Source organism: Oncorhynchus masou, unplaced genomic scaffold (genome assembly GCF_036934945.1).
Source record: "Oncorhynchus masou masou isolate Uvic2021 unplaced genomic scaffold, UVic_Omas_1.1 unplaced_scaffold_2300, whole genome shotgun sequence".
NCBI classification, from domain to species: Eukaryota; Metazoa; Chordata; class Actinopteri; order Salmoniformes; family Salmonidae; genus Oncorhynchus; species Oncorhynchus masou.
Genome location: NW_027008767.1, coordinates 32,501 through 45,663, shown reverse-complemented (window position 1 = coordinate 45,663; position 13,163 = coordinate 32,501). Strand labels below are relative to the sequence as shown.

General features: G+C 44.8%; 1 pseudogene; it reads right to left on the bottom strand.

Moving 5' to 3' along the window:
- LOC135533265 (cilia- and flagella-associated protein 47-like) overlaps positions 1–13,163 on the bottom strand; it is a 60,742-nt pseudogene that overhangs the window by 25,751 nt on the left and 21,828 nt on the right.

Below are 13,163 nucleotides of genomic sequence, written 5' to 3'. Positions count from 1 at the left end.
AATACATCATGTACAACTCTGACTAAGACAGGAGAGAGAGAGGAGGAGAGAAATGAATACATCATGTACAACTCTGACTAAGACAGGAGAGAGAGAGGAGGAGAGAAATGAATACATCATGTACAACTCTGACTAAGACAGGAGAGAGAGAGAGGAGGAGAGAGGAGGAGAGAAATGAATACATCATGTACAACTCTGACTAAGACAGGAGAGAGAGAGGAGGAGAGAAATGAATACATCATGTACAACTCTGACTAAGACAGGAGAGAGAGAGAGGAGAGAGGAGGAGAGAAATGAATACATCATGTACAACTCTGACTAAGACAGGAGAGAGAGAGGAGGAGAGAAATGAATACATCATGTACAACTCTGGACTAAGACAGGAGAGAGAGAGGAGGAGAGAAATGAATACATCATGTACAACTCTGACTAAGACAGGAGAGAGAGAGGAGGAGAGAAATGAATACATCATGTACAACTCTGGACTAAGACAGGAGAGAGAGAGGAGGAGAGAAATGAATACATCATGTACAACTCTGGACTAAGACAGGAGGAGAGAGGAGAGAGGACAGGAGAGAGAGGAGAAAAATGAATACATCATGTACAACTCTGACTAAGACAGGAGAGAGAGAGGAGGAGAGAAATGAATACATCATGTACAACTCTGACTAAGACAGGAGAGAGAGAGGAGGAGAGAAATGAATACATCATGTACAACTCTGACTAAGACAGGAGAGAGAGGAGGAGAGAGAGGAGGAGAAAATAATACATCATGTACAACTCTGACTAAGACAGGAGAGAGAGGAGGAGAGAAATGAATACATCATGTACAACTCTGACTAAGACAGGAGAGAGAGAGGAGGAGAGAAATGAATACATCATGTACAACTCTGACTAAGACAGGAGAGAGAGAGGAGGAGAGAGAGGAGGAGAGAAATGAATACATCATGTACAACTCTGACTAAGACAGGAGAGAGAGAGGAGGAGAGAAATGAATACATCATGTACAACTCTGACTAAGACAGGAGAGAGAGAGGAGGAGAGAAATGAATACATCATGTACAACTCTGACTAAGACAGGAGAGAGAGAGGAGGAGAGAAATGAATACATCATGTACAACTCTGACTAAGACAGGAGAGAGAGAGGAGGAGAGAAATGAATACATCATGTACAACTCTGACTAAGACAGGAGAGAGAGAGGAGGAGAGAAATGAATACATCATGTACAACTCTGACTAAGACAGGAGAGAGAGAGGAGGAGAGAAATGAATACATCATGTACAACTCTGACTAAGACAGGAGAGAGAGAGGAGGAGAGAAATGAATACATCATGTACAACTCTGACTAAGACAGGAGAGAGAGAGAGGAGAGAAATGAATACATCATGTACAACTCTGACTAAGACAGGAGAGAGAGAGGAGGAGAGAAATGAATACATCATGTACAACTCTGACTAAGACAGGAGAGAGAGAGGAGGAGAGAAATGAATACATCATGTACAACTCTGACTAAGACAGGAGAGAGAGAGGAGGAGAGAAATGAATACATCATGTACAACTCTGACTAAGACAGGAGAGAGAGAGGAGGAGAGAAATGAATACATCATGTACAACTCTGACTAAGACAGGAGAGAGAGAGGAGGAGAGAAATGAATACATCATGTACAACTCTGACTAAGACAGGAGAGAGAGAGGAGGAGAGAAATGAATACATCATGTACAACTCTGACTAAGACAGGAGAGAGAGAGGAGAGAGGGAGGAGAGAAATGAATACATCATGTACAACTCTGACTAAGACAGGAGAGAGAGAGGAGGAGAGAAATGAATACATCATGTACAACTCTGACTAAGACAGGAGAGAGAGAGGAGGAGAGAAATGAATACATCATGTACAACTCTGACTAAGACAGGAGAGAGAGAGGAGGAGAGAAATGAATACATCATGTACAACTCTGACTAAGACAGGAGAGAGAGAGAGGAGAGAAATGAATACATCATGTACAACTCTGACTAAGACAGGAGAGAGAGAGGGAGAGAGAGGAGGAGAAAATGAATACATCATGTACAACTCTGACTAAGACAGGAGAGAGAGAGGAGGAGAGAAATGAATACATCATGTACAACTCTGACTAAGACAGGAGAGAGAGGAGGAGAGAAATGAATACATCATGTACAACTCTGACTAAGACAGGAGAGAGAGAGGAGGAGAGAAATGAATACATCATGTACAACTCTGACTAAGACAGGAGAGAGAGAGGGAGGAGAGAAATGAATACATCATGTACAACTCTGACTAAGACAGGAGAGAGAGAGGAGGAGAGAAATGAATACATCATGTACAACTCTGACTAAGACAGGAGAGAGAGAGGAGGAGAGAAATGAATACATCATGTACAACTCTGACTAAGACAGGAGAGAGAGAGGAGGAGAGAAATGAATACATCATGTACAACTCTGACTAAGACAGGAGAGAGAGAGGAGGAGAGAAATGAATACATCATGTACAACTCTGACTAAGACAGGAGAGAGAGAGAGAGAGAGGAGGAGAGAAATGAATACATCATGTACAACTCTGACTAAGACAGGAGAGAGAGAGGAGGAGAGAAATGAATACATCATGTACAACTCTGACTAAGACAGGAGAGAGAGAGGAGGAGAGAAATGAATACATCATGTACAACTCTGACTAAGACAGGAGAGAGAGAGGAGGAGGAGAGAAATGAATACATCATGTACAACTCTGACTATGACAGGAGAGAGAGAGAGGAGAGAGAGGAGGAGAGAAATGAATACATCATGTACAACTCTGACTAAGACAGGAGAGAGAGAGAGGAGGAGAGAAATGAATACATCATGTACAACTCTGACTAAGACAGGAGAGAGAGAGGAGGAGAGAAATGAATACATCATGTACAACTCTGACTAAGACAGGAGAGAGAGAGGGAGAGAGAGGAGAGAAAATGAATACATCATGTACAACTCTGACTAAGACAGGAGAGAGAGAGAGGAGAGAAATGAATACATCATGTACAACTCTGACTAAGACAGGAGAGAGAGAGAGAGAGAGAGGAAAGAAATGAATACATCATGTACAACTCTGACTAAGACAGGAGAGAGAGAGGAGGAGAGAAATGAATACATCATGTACAACTCTGACTAAGACAGGAGAGAGAGAGGAGGAGAGAAATGAATACATCATGTACAACTCTGACTAAGACAGGAGAGACAGGAGGAGAGAGGAGGAGAGAAATGAATACATCATGTACAACTCTGACTAAGACAGGAGAGAGAGAGGAGGAGAGAAATGAATACATCATGTACAACTCTGGACTAAGACAGGAGAGAGAGAGAGGAGGAGAGAAATGAATACATCATGTACAACTCTGACTAAGACAGGAGAGAAGAGGAGGAGAGAAATGAATACATCATGTACAACTCTGGACTAAGACAGGAGAGAGAGAGGAGGAGAAAATGAATACATCATGTACAACTCTGGACTAAGACAGGAGAGAGAGAGGAGGAGAGAAATGAATACATCATGTACAACTCTGACTAAGACAGGAGAGAGAGAGGAGGAGAGAAATGAATACATCATGTACAACTCTGACTAAGACAGGAGAGAGAGAGGAGGAGAGAAATGAATACATCATGTACAACTCTGACTAAGACAGGAGAGAGAGAGGAGGAGAGAAATGAATACATCATGTACAACTCTGACTAAGACAGGAGAGAGAGAGGAGGAGAGAGAGGAGGAGAGAAATGAATACATCATGTACAACTCTGACTAAGACAGGAGAGAGAGAGGAGGAGAGAAATGAATACATCATGTACAACTCTGACTAAGACAGGAGAGAGAGAGGAGGAGAGAAATGAATACATCATGTACAACTCTGACTAAGACAGGAGAGAGAGAGGAGGAGAGACAAGGCAAGAAGGGCCTTCTATGCCATCAAAAGGAACATACAATTCAACATACCAATTAGGTTCTGGCTAAAAAATACTTGAATCAGTCATAGAGCCCATTGGCCTTTATGGTTGTGAGGTCTGGGGTCCACTCACCAACCAAGACTTCACAAAATGGGACAAACACCAAATTGAGACTGCATGCAGAATTCTGCAAAAATATCCTCCGTGTACAACGTAGAACACCAAATAATGCCTGCAGAGCAGAATTAGGCCGATACCCACTAATGATCAAAATCCAGAAAAAAGCCGTTAAATTCTACAACCACCTAAAAGGAAGCGATTCCCAAACCTTCCATAACAAATCCAGCACCTACAGAGAGATGAATCTGGAGAAGAGTCTCCTAAGCAAGCTGGTCCTGGGGCTCTGTTCACAAACACAAACACACCCCACAGAGCCCTAGAACGGCAGGACAATTATACCCAACCAAATCATGAGAAAACAAAAAGATAATTACTTGGAAAGAATTAACAAAAAAAGCAGAGCAAACTAGAATGCTGTTTGGCCCTAAACAGAGAGTACACAGTGGCAGAATACCTGACCACTCTGACTGACCCAAACTTAAGGAAAGCTTTGACTATGTACAGACTCAGTGAGCATAGCCTTGCTATTGAGAAAGGCCGCCGTAGGCAGACATGGCTCTCAAGAGAAGACAGGCTATGTGCTCACTGCCCACAAAATGAGGTGGAAACTGAGCTGCACTTTCTAACCTCCTGCCAAATGTATGACCATATTAGAGACACATATTTCCCTCAGATTACACAGATCCACAAAGAATTCGAAAAAAAATCCAATTTTGATAAACTTCCATATCTACTGGGTGAAATACCAGTGTGACATTACAGCAGCAAGATTTGGAACCTGTTACCACAAGAAAAGGGCAACCAGTGAAGAACAAACACCATTGTAAATACAACCCATATTTATGCTTATTTATTTTCCCTTGTGTACCCTTAACCATTTGTACATCGTTGCAACACTGTATATACACTGCTCAAAAAAATAACACTAAAATAACACATCCTCGATGTGAATGAATGAAATATTCTTATTAAATACTTTTTTCTTTACATAGTTGAATGTGCTGACAACAAAATCACACAAATATTATCCATGGAAATCAAATTTATCAACCCATGGAAGTCTGGATTTGGAGTCACACTCAAAATTAAAGTGGAAAACCACACTACAGGCTGATCCAACTTTGATGTAACGTCCTTAAAACAAGTCAAAATGAGGCTCAGTAGTGTGTGTGGCCTCCACGTGCCTGTATGACCTCCCTACAACGCCTGGGCATGCTCCTGATGAGGTGGCGGATGGTCTCCTGAGGGATCTCCTCCCAGACCTGGACTAAAGCATCCGCCAACTCCTGGACAGTCTGTGGTGCAACGTGGCGTTGGTGGATGGAGCGAGACATGATGTCCCAGATGTGCTCAATAGGATTCAGGTCTGGGGAACGGGCGGGCCAGTCCATAGCATCAATGCCTTCCTCTTGCAGGAACTGCTGACACACTCCAGCCACATGAGGTCTAGCATTGTCTTGCATTAGGAGGAACCCAGGGCAAACCGCACCAGCATATGTTCTCACAAGGGGTCTGAGGATCTCATCTCAGTACTTAATGGCAGTCAGGCTACCTCTGGCGAGCACATGGAGGGCTGTGCGGCCCCCCAAAGAAATGCCACCTCACACCATGACTGACCCACCGCCAAACCGGTCATGCTGGAGGATGTTGCAGGCAGCAGAACGTTCTCCACGGCGTCTCCAGACTCTGTCACGTCTGTCACATGTGCTCAGTGGGAACCTGCTGAAGAGCACAGGGCGCCAGTGGCGAATTTGCCAATCTTGGTGTTCTCTGGCAAATGCCAAACGTCCTGCACGGTGTTGGGCTGTAAGCACAACCCCCATCTGTGGACGTCAGGCCCTTATACCACCCTCATGGAGTCTGTTTCTGACCGTTTGAGCAGACAAATGCACATTTGTGGCCTGCTGGAGGTCAGTTTGCAGGTCTCTGGCAGTGCTCCTCCTGCTCTACCTTGCACAAAGGCGGAGGTAGCGGTCCTGCTGCTGGGTTGTTGCCCTCCTACGGCCTCCACAACGTCTCCTGATGTACTGGCCTGTCTCCTGGTAGTGCCTCTATCCTCTGGACACTACGCTGACAGACACAGCAAACCTTCTTGCCACAGCTCGCATTGATGTGCCATCCTGGATGAGCTGCACTACCTGAGCAGTTGTAGACTCCGTCTCATGCTACCACTAGAGTGAAAGCACAGCCAGCATTCAAAAGTGACCAAAACATCAGCCAGGAAGCATAAGAACTGAGAAGTGGTCTGTGGTCACGACCTGCAGAACCACTCCTTTATTGGGGGTGTCTTGCTAATTGCCTATAATTTCCACCTGTTGTCTATTCCATTTGCACAACAGCATGTGCAATTTATTGTCAATCAGTGTTGCTTCCTAAGTGGAAAGTTTGATTTCACAGAAGTGTGATTGACTTGGAGTTACATTGTGTTGTTTAAGTGTTCCCTTTTTTTTTGAGCAGTGTATATATAATATGACATTTGTAATGTCTTTATTGTTTTGAAACTTCTGTTTGTGTAATGTTTACTGTTAATATTTATTGTTTATTTCACTTTTGCATATTATCTACCTAGAGAGAGAGAGAGAAAGAAACAGAGAGAGAGAGAGAGCGAGCGAGCGAGAGAAAGAAACAGAGAGAGAAAGAGAGAGAGAGAGAAAGAGAGAGAGAGAGAGAGAGAGAACAAAGAGAGAGAGAGAGAAAGAAAAAACAGAGAGAGAGAGAGAGACACAGAGAGAGAGACACAGCGAGAGGGAGACAGAGAGAGAGAGAGAGAGAGAGAGAAACAGAGACAGAGAGAGAGAAAGAAAGAAACAGAGAGAGAGAGAGACACAGAGAGAGAGAGACAGAGAGACAGAGAGAGAGACAGAGAGACAGAGAGAGAGACAGAGAGAGAGAGAGAAAGAGAAAGACACAGAGAGAGAGAGACAGAGAGACAGAGAGAGAGAGACAGAGAGAGAGACAGAGAGACAGAGAGACAGAGAGAGAGAGAGAGAGAGAGAGAGAGAGAGAGAGAGAAAGAAAGAGAGACAGAGAGACAGAGAGAGAGAGAGAGAGAGAGAGAGACAGACAGAGAGAGAGAAAGAGAAAGAGAGAGAGAAAGAAACAGAGAAAGATCTAGAGTGCAAAAGAGAGAGAGATAATGAACAGTATGTGTGGCTGACTGGGACGAGGTTTCCTAAGTATCCGTACCTGTTGTTGAGGTGGTCCAGGAATGTGATGTGTGAGCTGAGGTCCAGGGGCTGAGGGGAGCAGAAGGTCACTGTGCAGCTGATGGGGGTCTGGGGCTCTGTGTGGGTCTGGGGCTCTGTGTGGGTCTGGGGCTCTGTGTGGGTCTGGGGCTCTGTGTGGGTCTGGGGCTCTGTGTGGGTCTGGGGCTCTGTGTGGGTCTGGGGCTCTGTGTGGGTCTGGGGCTCTGTGTGGGTCTGGGGCTCTGTGTGGGTCTGGGGCTCTGTGTGGGTCTGGGGCTCTGTGTGGGTCTGGGGAGGGACAGTGCCGTTGTGAGGCATGCTGACTGAGAGGGGTTTCACCCGACTGCCATCCTTCAGAACCATCTCCTCCACCTCCACACGCAGACAGGAACCACTAGGGTCAGAAGGCAAAGGTCACAGAGGTGAGACTGTATTGCACTATATGGGATTTTAATATATGACTCTATAATTACTCTATAACGACTCTATAATGGGACTCTATAATGGGGCTCTATAATGGGACTCTATAATGGGACTCTATAATGGGACTCTATAATGGGACTCTATAATGGGACTCTATAATGGGACTCTATTCTGTATTATTACTGTATGGAAATACAGAACTGTTTATCTGGAGCTGTAACACTGCTGGATCAGGTTATAAATACACAGGCTACCTATCAAAGCATAGAGATCATTACTGTACTACAGTAAACAGTCAGTTAGTGGGTGGAAGCCCATCATGACAGGCAGGTGGATGGGTGGTACAGACCTGGGGTACCCGGTGGGGAGCAGGAAGAGGGTGGTGGTGGAGGGTGTGTCCAGAGGGACAGGGGTGAGGAGGACTCGAGGGGGGAGGAAGGTGATGCTGGGGGGGTGAGGGGTGGCACTGAGAGACAGCACCCTGTAGGGGTGAGGGACTCCACCCTCCTCCCCCTCTGTCTCCTCCTGCCCCTCCTCAGACAGAAACAGAGGGAGGGACACCTCGATCTGACCCGCTGTCACTGGAAGAAAGAGTGAAGATGCAGAACAAAACACATAAAAAAAACAGAACCTCCATGAAATTATTCAGTAGCAGCAGGACTCTAAACATAACACCACTTTTGAGGTCGGAAAACCTGGAGTGGTGCAGAGGTCTAAGGCACTGCATCTCAGTGCTAGAGGCGTCACGACAGACCCTGGTTCGATTACAGGCTGTATCACAACCGGCCGTGATTGGGAGTCCCATAGGACGGCGCACAATTGTCCGGGTTTGGCCGACATTGTAAATAATAATTTGCTCTTAACTGACTTGTCATGTTAAATAAATAAAAAACGATGAACTTTGGAGTGTTGTTATTATTATATTAACTGTCCACCAAAAGTGAGCTCTGAGGGTGAGGTGAGAGAGGGGTTAACCTGGTGTGACTCTCTCAGGAGAGAGGGAGACAGTGACCGACACACACTGCAGTGGCTCCAGTGTCCCAGCGGTAGGACAGACAGTGAACAGCCCCTCATTGCTGCTGGTGCTACTGCCCCCTCCTGGTGTTACTGCAGCGCTGCAGTCAATCCTCCAGCTCACCCTCTTGTCAGACACGTTCCTCAGCTCTACGGTCTGGAGACAACAGAGGAGAAGAGCTTCCAGCTGGTTGTAGATTAGCCCAACAACACACAAACTGCCTCTCAGTTGGGAATATCAAGCTCTCTCTCTCTGCCAGCTATGAGAAACATCTGCCATGCAGAATCTACCTGCTTTAGTAGTTGGTGGAGTGGTGAGGTGACAGTAGCTACCTGAGTTTGTGAGGTAGTAGTAACTGAGCCAAAGGGCTCCAGATCAAACTGGAGACTTGATGGGGACATCTCCAGCGGGACACACAGGGCTGAGGGACACACAGGGACAGAATTTCTTTAAGTGCTAATTACACAGCTCCTAAACCCTTATTTTCAACCTATTGTCTTATCACAGCTCCTAAACCAATCTTCAACCTATTGTCTTATCACAAACTCCTAAACCACTCTTATTAAACCACTCTTATCTTCAACCTATTGTCTTATCTCAGCTCCTAAACCCCTTTATCTTCAACCTATTGTCTTATCTCAGCTCCTAAACCCTCTTATCTTCAACCTTTGTCTTATCTCAGCTTCAAACCTATTGTCTTATCTCAGCTCCTAAACCCCTCTTATCTTCAACCTATTGTCTTATCTCAGGTCCTAAACCCCTCTTATCTTCAACCTATTGTCTTATCTCAGCTCCTAAACCACTCTTATCTTCAACCTATTGTCTTATCTCAGCTCCTAAACCCCTCTTATCTTCAACCTATTGTCTTATCTCAGCTCCTAAACCCCTCTTATCTTCAACCTATTGTCTTATCTCAGCTCCTAAACCACTCTTATCTTCAACCTATTGTCTTATCTCCTCCCTCTTATCTTCAACCTATTGTCTTATCTCAGATCTCAGCCTAAACCACTCTTATCTTCAACCTATTTTCTTATCTCAGAGCCTTATGGAATGCTAGTGTCATTACTGTCTAGTATACTGCAGGGACAGAAACAACATAGCACATTGTGAGGTCATATGGAGTCTTACAAGTATTGGAAACAACGTTGGACGTGGATACAGTGGGAACATGTAGGTCTGAGAAAGTGTGATTTCATTGATGTTTGTGGAAATGTATGTAAATGTTAAGTTGTTTCTTGTTTTTGTCTGTTGTTTGTTTACTGTCAAGGAAAAGCAGCAAGAAAAGTTTATAAAAAAATAAAATAATAATAGTAATATATATATATGGCTCTCAATATAAATATATATATATATTAAGTATACTGCAGGGACAGAATATCTCAGTCCATCTGTTCAGGCCAATGGTTCAGGCAGGCAACTGACACTTTCCCTCTGTATCTCCACCCTCTAACCTGTGGCCTGCACCCTGCAGAGCCGTCTCCATGGCGATGCGGGCGCGGGGTGACGATGTGTTGGTCCCGGGAAGAGGAGGACTTGGGGACAGAGCTGGGAGGGGCGGAGGAGGAGGAAGAGGAGGAGAAAGGCATGCCACACCGTGACCGTCACAGGCAGGTTGAAGTCAACGTACCTGCAGGACAAACATAGGAACTACCGACTGATAGAGATGGGATGGGGTTTGGGTCAGTTCAGTTTGGTGTAATGGTGAGGTTAGGATCACGATTATGGTGGGGAGAACTTATGTCTACATGTCTATTATAAACACAGATGTAGGTGGAGTACTGTGGAAGGTGGTTGATGTGTTGGTGATTAATAGACACAGATAGATGTAGGTGGAGTACTGTGGAAGGTGGTTGATGTGTTGGTGATTAATAGACACAGATAGATGTATATGGAGTACTGTGGAAGGTGGTTGATGTGTTGGTGATTAATAGACACAGATAGATGTAGGTGGAGTACTGTGGAAGGTGGTTGATGTGTGGTGATTAATAGACACAGATAGATGTAGGTGGAGTACTGTGGAAGGTGGTTGATGTGTTGGTGATTAATAGACACAGATAGATGTAGGGGAGTACTGTGGAAGGTGGTTGATGTGTTGGTGATTAATAGACACAGATAGATGTGGTGGAGTACTGTGGAAGGTGGTTGATGTGTTGGTGATTAATAGACACAGATAGATGTAGGTGGAGTACTGTGGAAGGTGGTTGATGTGTTGGTGATTAATAAACACAGATGTAGGTGGAGTACTGTGGAAGGTGGTTGATGTGTTGGTGATTAATAGGACACAGATGTAGGTGGAGTACTGTGGAAGGTGGTTGATGTGTTGGTGATTAATAGACACAGATCAGTTTGGTACTGTGGAAGGTGGTGATGTGTTGGTGATTAATAGACACAGATAGATGTGGTGGAGAACTGTGGAAGGTGGTTGATGTGTTGGTGATTAATAAACACAGATAGATGTAGGTGGAGTACTGTGGAAGGTGGTTGATGTGTTGGTGATTAATAGACACAGATAGATGTAGGTGGAGTACTGTGGAAGGTGGTTGATGTGTTGGTGATTAATAGACACAGATAGATGTAGGTGGAGTACTGTGGAAGGTGGTTGATGTGTTGGTGATTAATAGACACAGATAGATGTAGGTGGAGTACTGTGGAAGGTGGTTGATGTGTTGGTGATTAATAAACACAGATAGATGTAGGTGGAGTACTGTGGAAGGTGGTTGATGTGTTGGTGATTAATAAACACAGATAGATGTAGGTGGAGTACTGTGGAAGGTGGGCCTGATGTGTTGGTGATTAATAGACACAGATAGATGTAGGTGGAGTACTGTGGAAGGTGGTTGATGTGTTGGTGATTAATAGACACAGATAGATGTAGGTGGAGTACTGTGGAAGGTGGTTGATGTGTCAATTAATAAACACAGATACATGTAGGTGCAGTACTGTGGAAGGTGGTTGATGTGTTGGTGATTAATAAACACAGATGTGTTCTGACACTGTGGAAGGTGGTTGATGTGTTGGTGATTAATAGACACAGATAGATGTAGGTGGAGTACTGTGGAAGGTGGTTGATGTGTTGGTGATTAATAGACACAGATAGATGTAGGAAGGATGTACTGTGGAAGGTGGTTGATGTGTTGGTGATTAATAAACACAGATAGATGTAGATGTTACTGTGGAAGGTGGTTGATGTGTTGGTGATTAATAAAGATGGATGTAGATGGAGTACTGTGGAAGGTGGTTGATGTGTTGGTGATTAATAGGTGAAAATGAGTATAGATGAGGGATAATGAAAACAGAGGAGGAGGAGGAGCCCTTACTTGTTTAGGGGGAGAACACCAGGCAACACTGGGCAGTCTGCTGCCCCTGTAGGTCCATCACAAACACGTCTGGCTCCTGGCTCGATACCTGTAACACACCAACACCTGGCTCTCAATATTAGGCCTGCAGTTTAGTAATCCATACATCTAAATTGAACTAGGCTGACAGTTTATGACAGTCTATCTTCTCAGAGCATTTCAGTCACAGTCAATTTGTCTATCAATCAATCAATCAAATACATACCTGCAGAGTGTGGAGGGAGGTGGATGGTGAAGTCAGTGTGTTCTGACAGGTCAAACTGGACCCGGGCCAGGGCAGAGGATCGGTTCCTCAGGGAGAACGGAACGCCACGACTGGAACCAGAATACACCCCGTGGAACAGGAAGGATGTCTGAGAGGAGGAGGAGGAGGAGGATAACTAAGATGGAGAGATGTTTCTGAGAGGAGGAGGAGGAGGAGGATAACTAAGATGGAGAGATGTTTCTGAGAGGAGGAGGAGGAGGATAACTAAGATGGAGAGATGTTTCTGAGAGGAGGAGGAGGATAACTAAGATGGAGAGATGTTTCTGAGAGGAGGAGGAGGAGGATAAGTAAGATGGAGAGATGTTTCTGAGAGGAGGAGGAGGAGGATAAGTAAGATGGAGAGATGTTTCTGAGAGGAGGAGGAGGATAAGTAAGATGGAGAGATGTTTCTGAGAGGAGGAGGAGGAGGAGGATAAGTAAGATGGAGAGATGTTTCTGAGAGGAGGAGGAGGAGGATAAGTAAGATGGAGAGATGTTTCTGAGAGGAGGAGGATAAGTAAGATGGAGAGATGTTTCTGAGAGGAGGAGGAGGATAAGACGGAGAGATGTTTCTGAGAGAGATGTTTCCAGAGGAGGATAAGTAAGATGGAGAGATGTTTCTGAGAGGAGGAGGAGGGATAAGTAAGATGGAGAGATGTTTCTGAGAGGAGGAGGAGGAGGATTAGTAAGATGGAGTGATGTTTCTGAGAGGAGGAGGAGGAGGATAAGTAAGATGGAGAGATGTTTCTGAGAGGAGGAGGAGGAGGATAAGTAAGATGGAGAGATGTTTCTGAGAGGAGGAGGAGGATAAGTAAGATGGAGAAATGTTTCTGAGAGGAGGAGGAGGAGGATAAGTAAGATGGAGAGATGTTTCTGAGAGGAGGAGGAGGA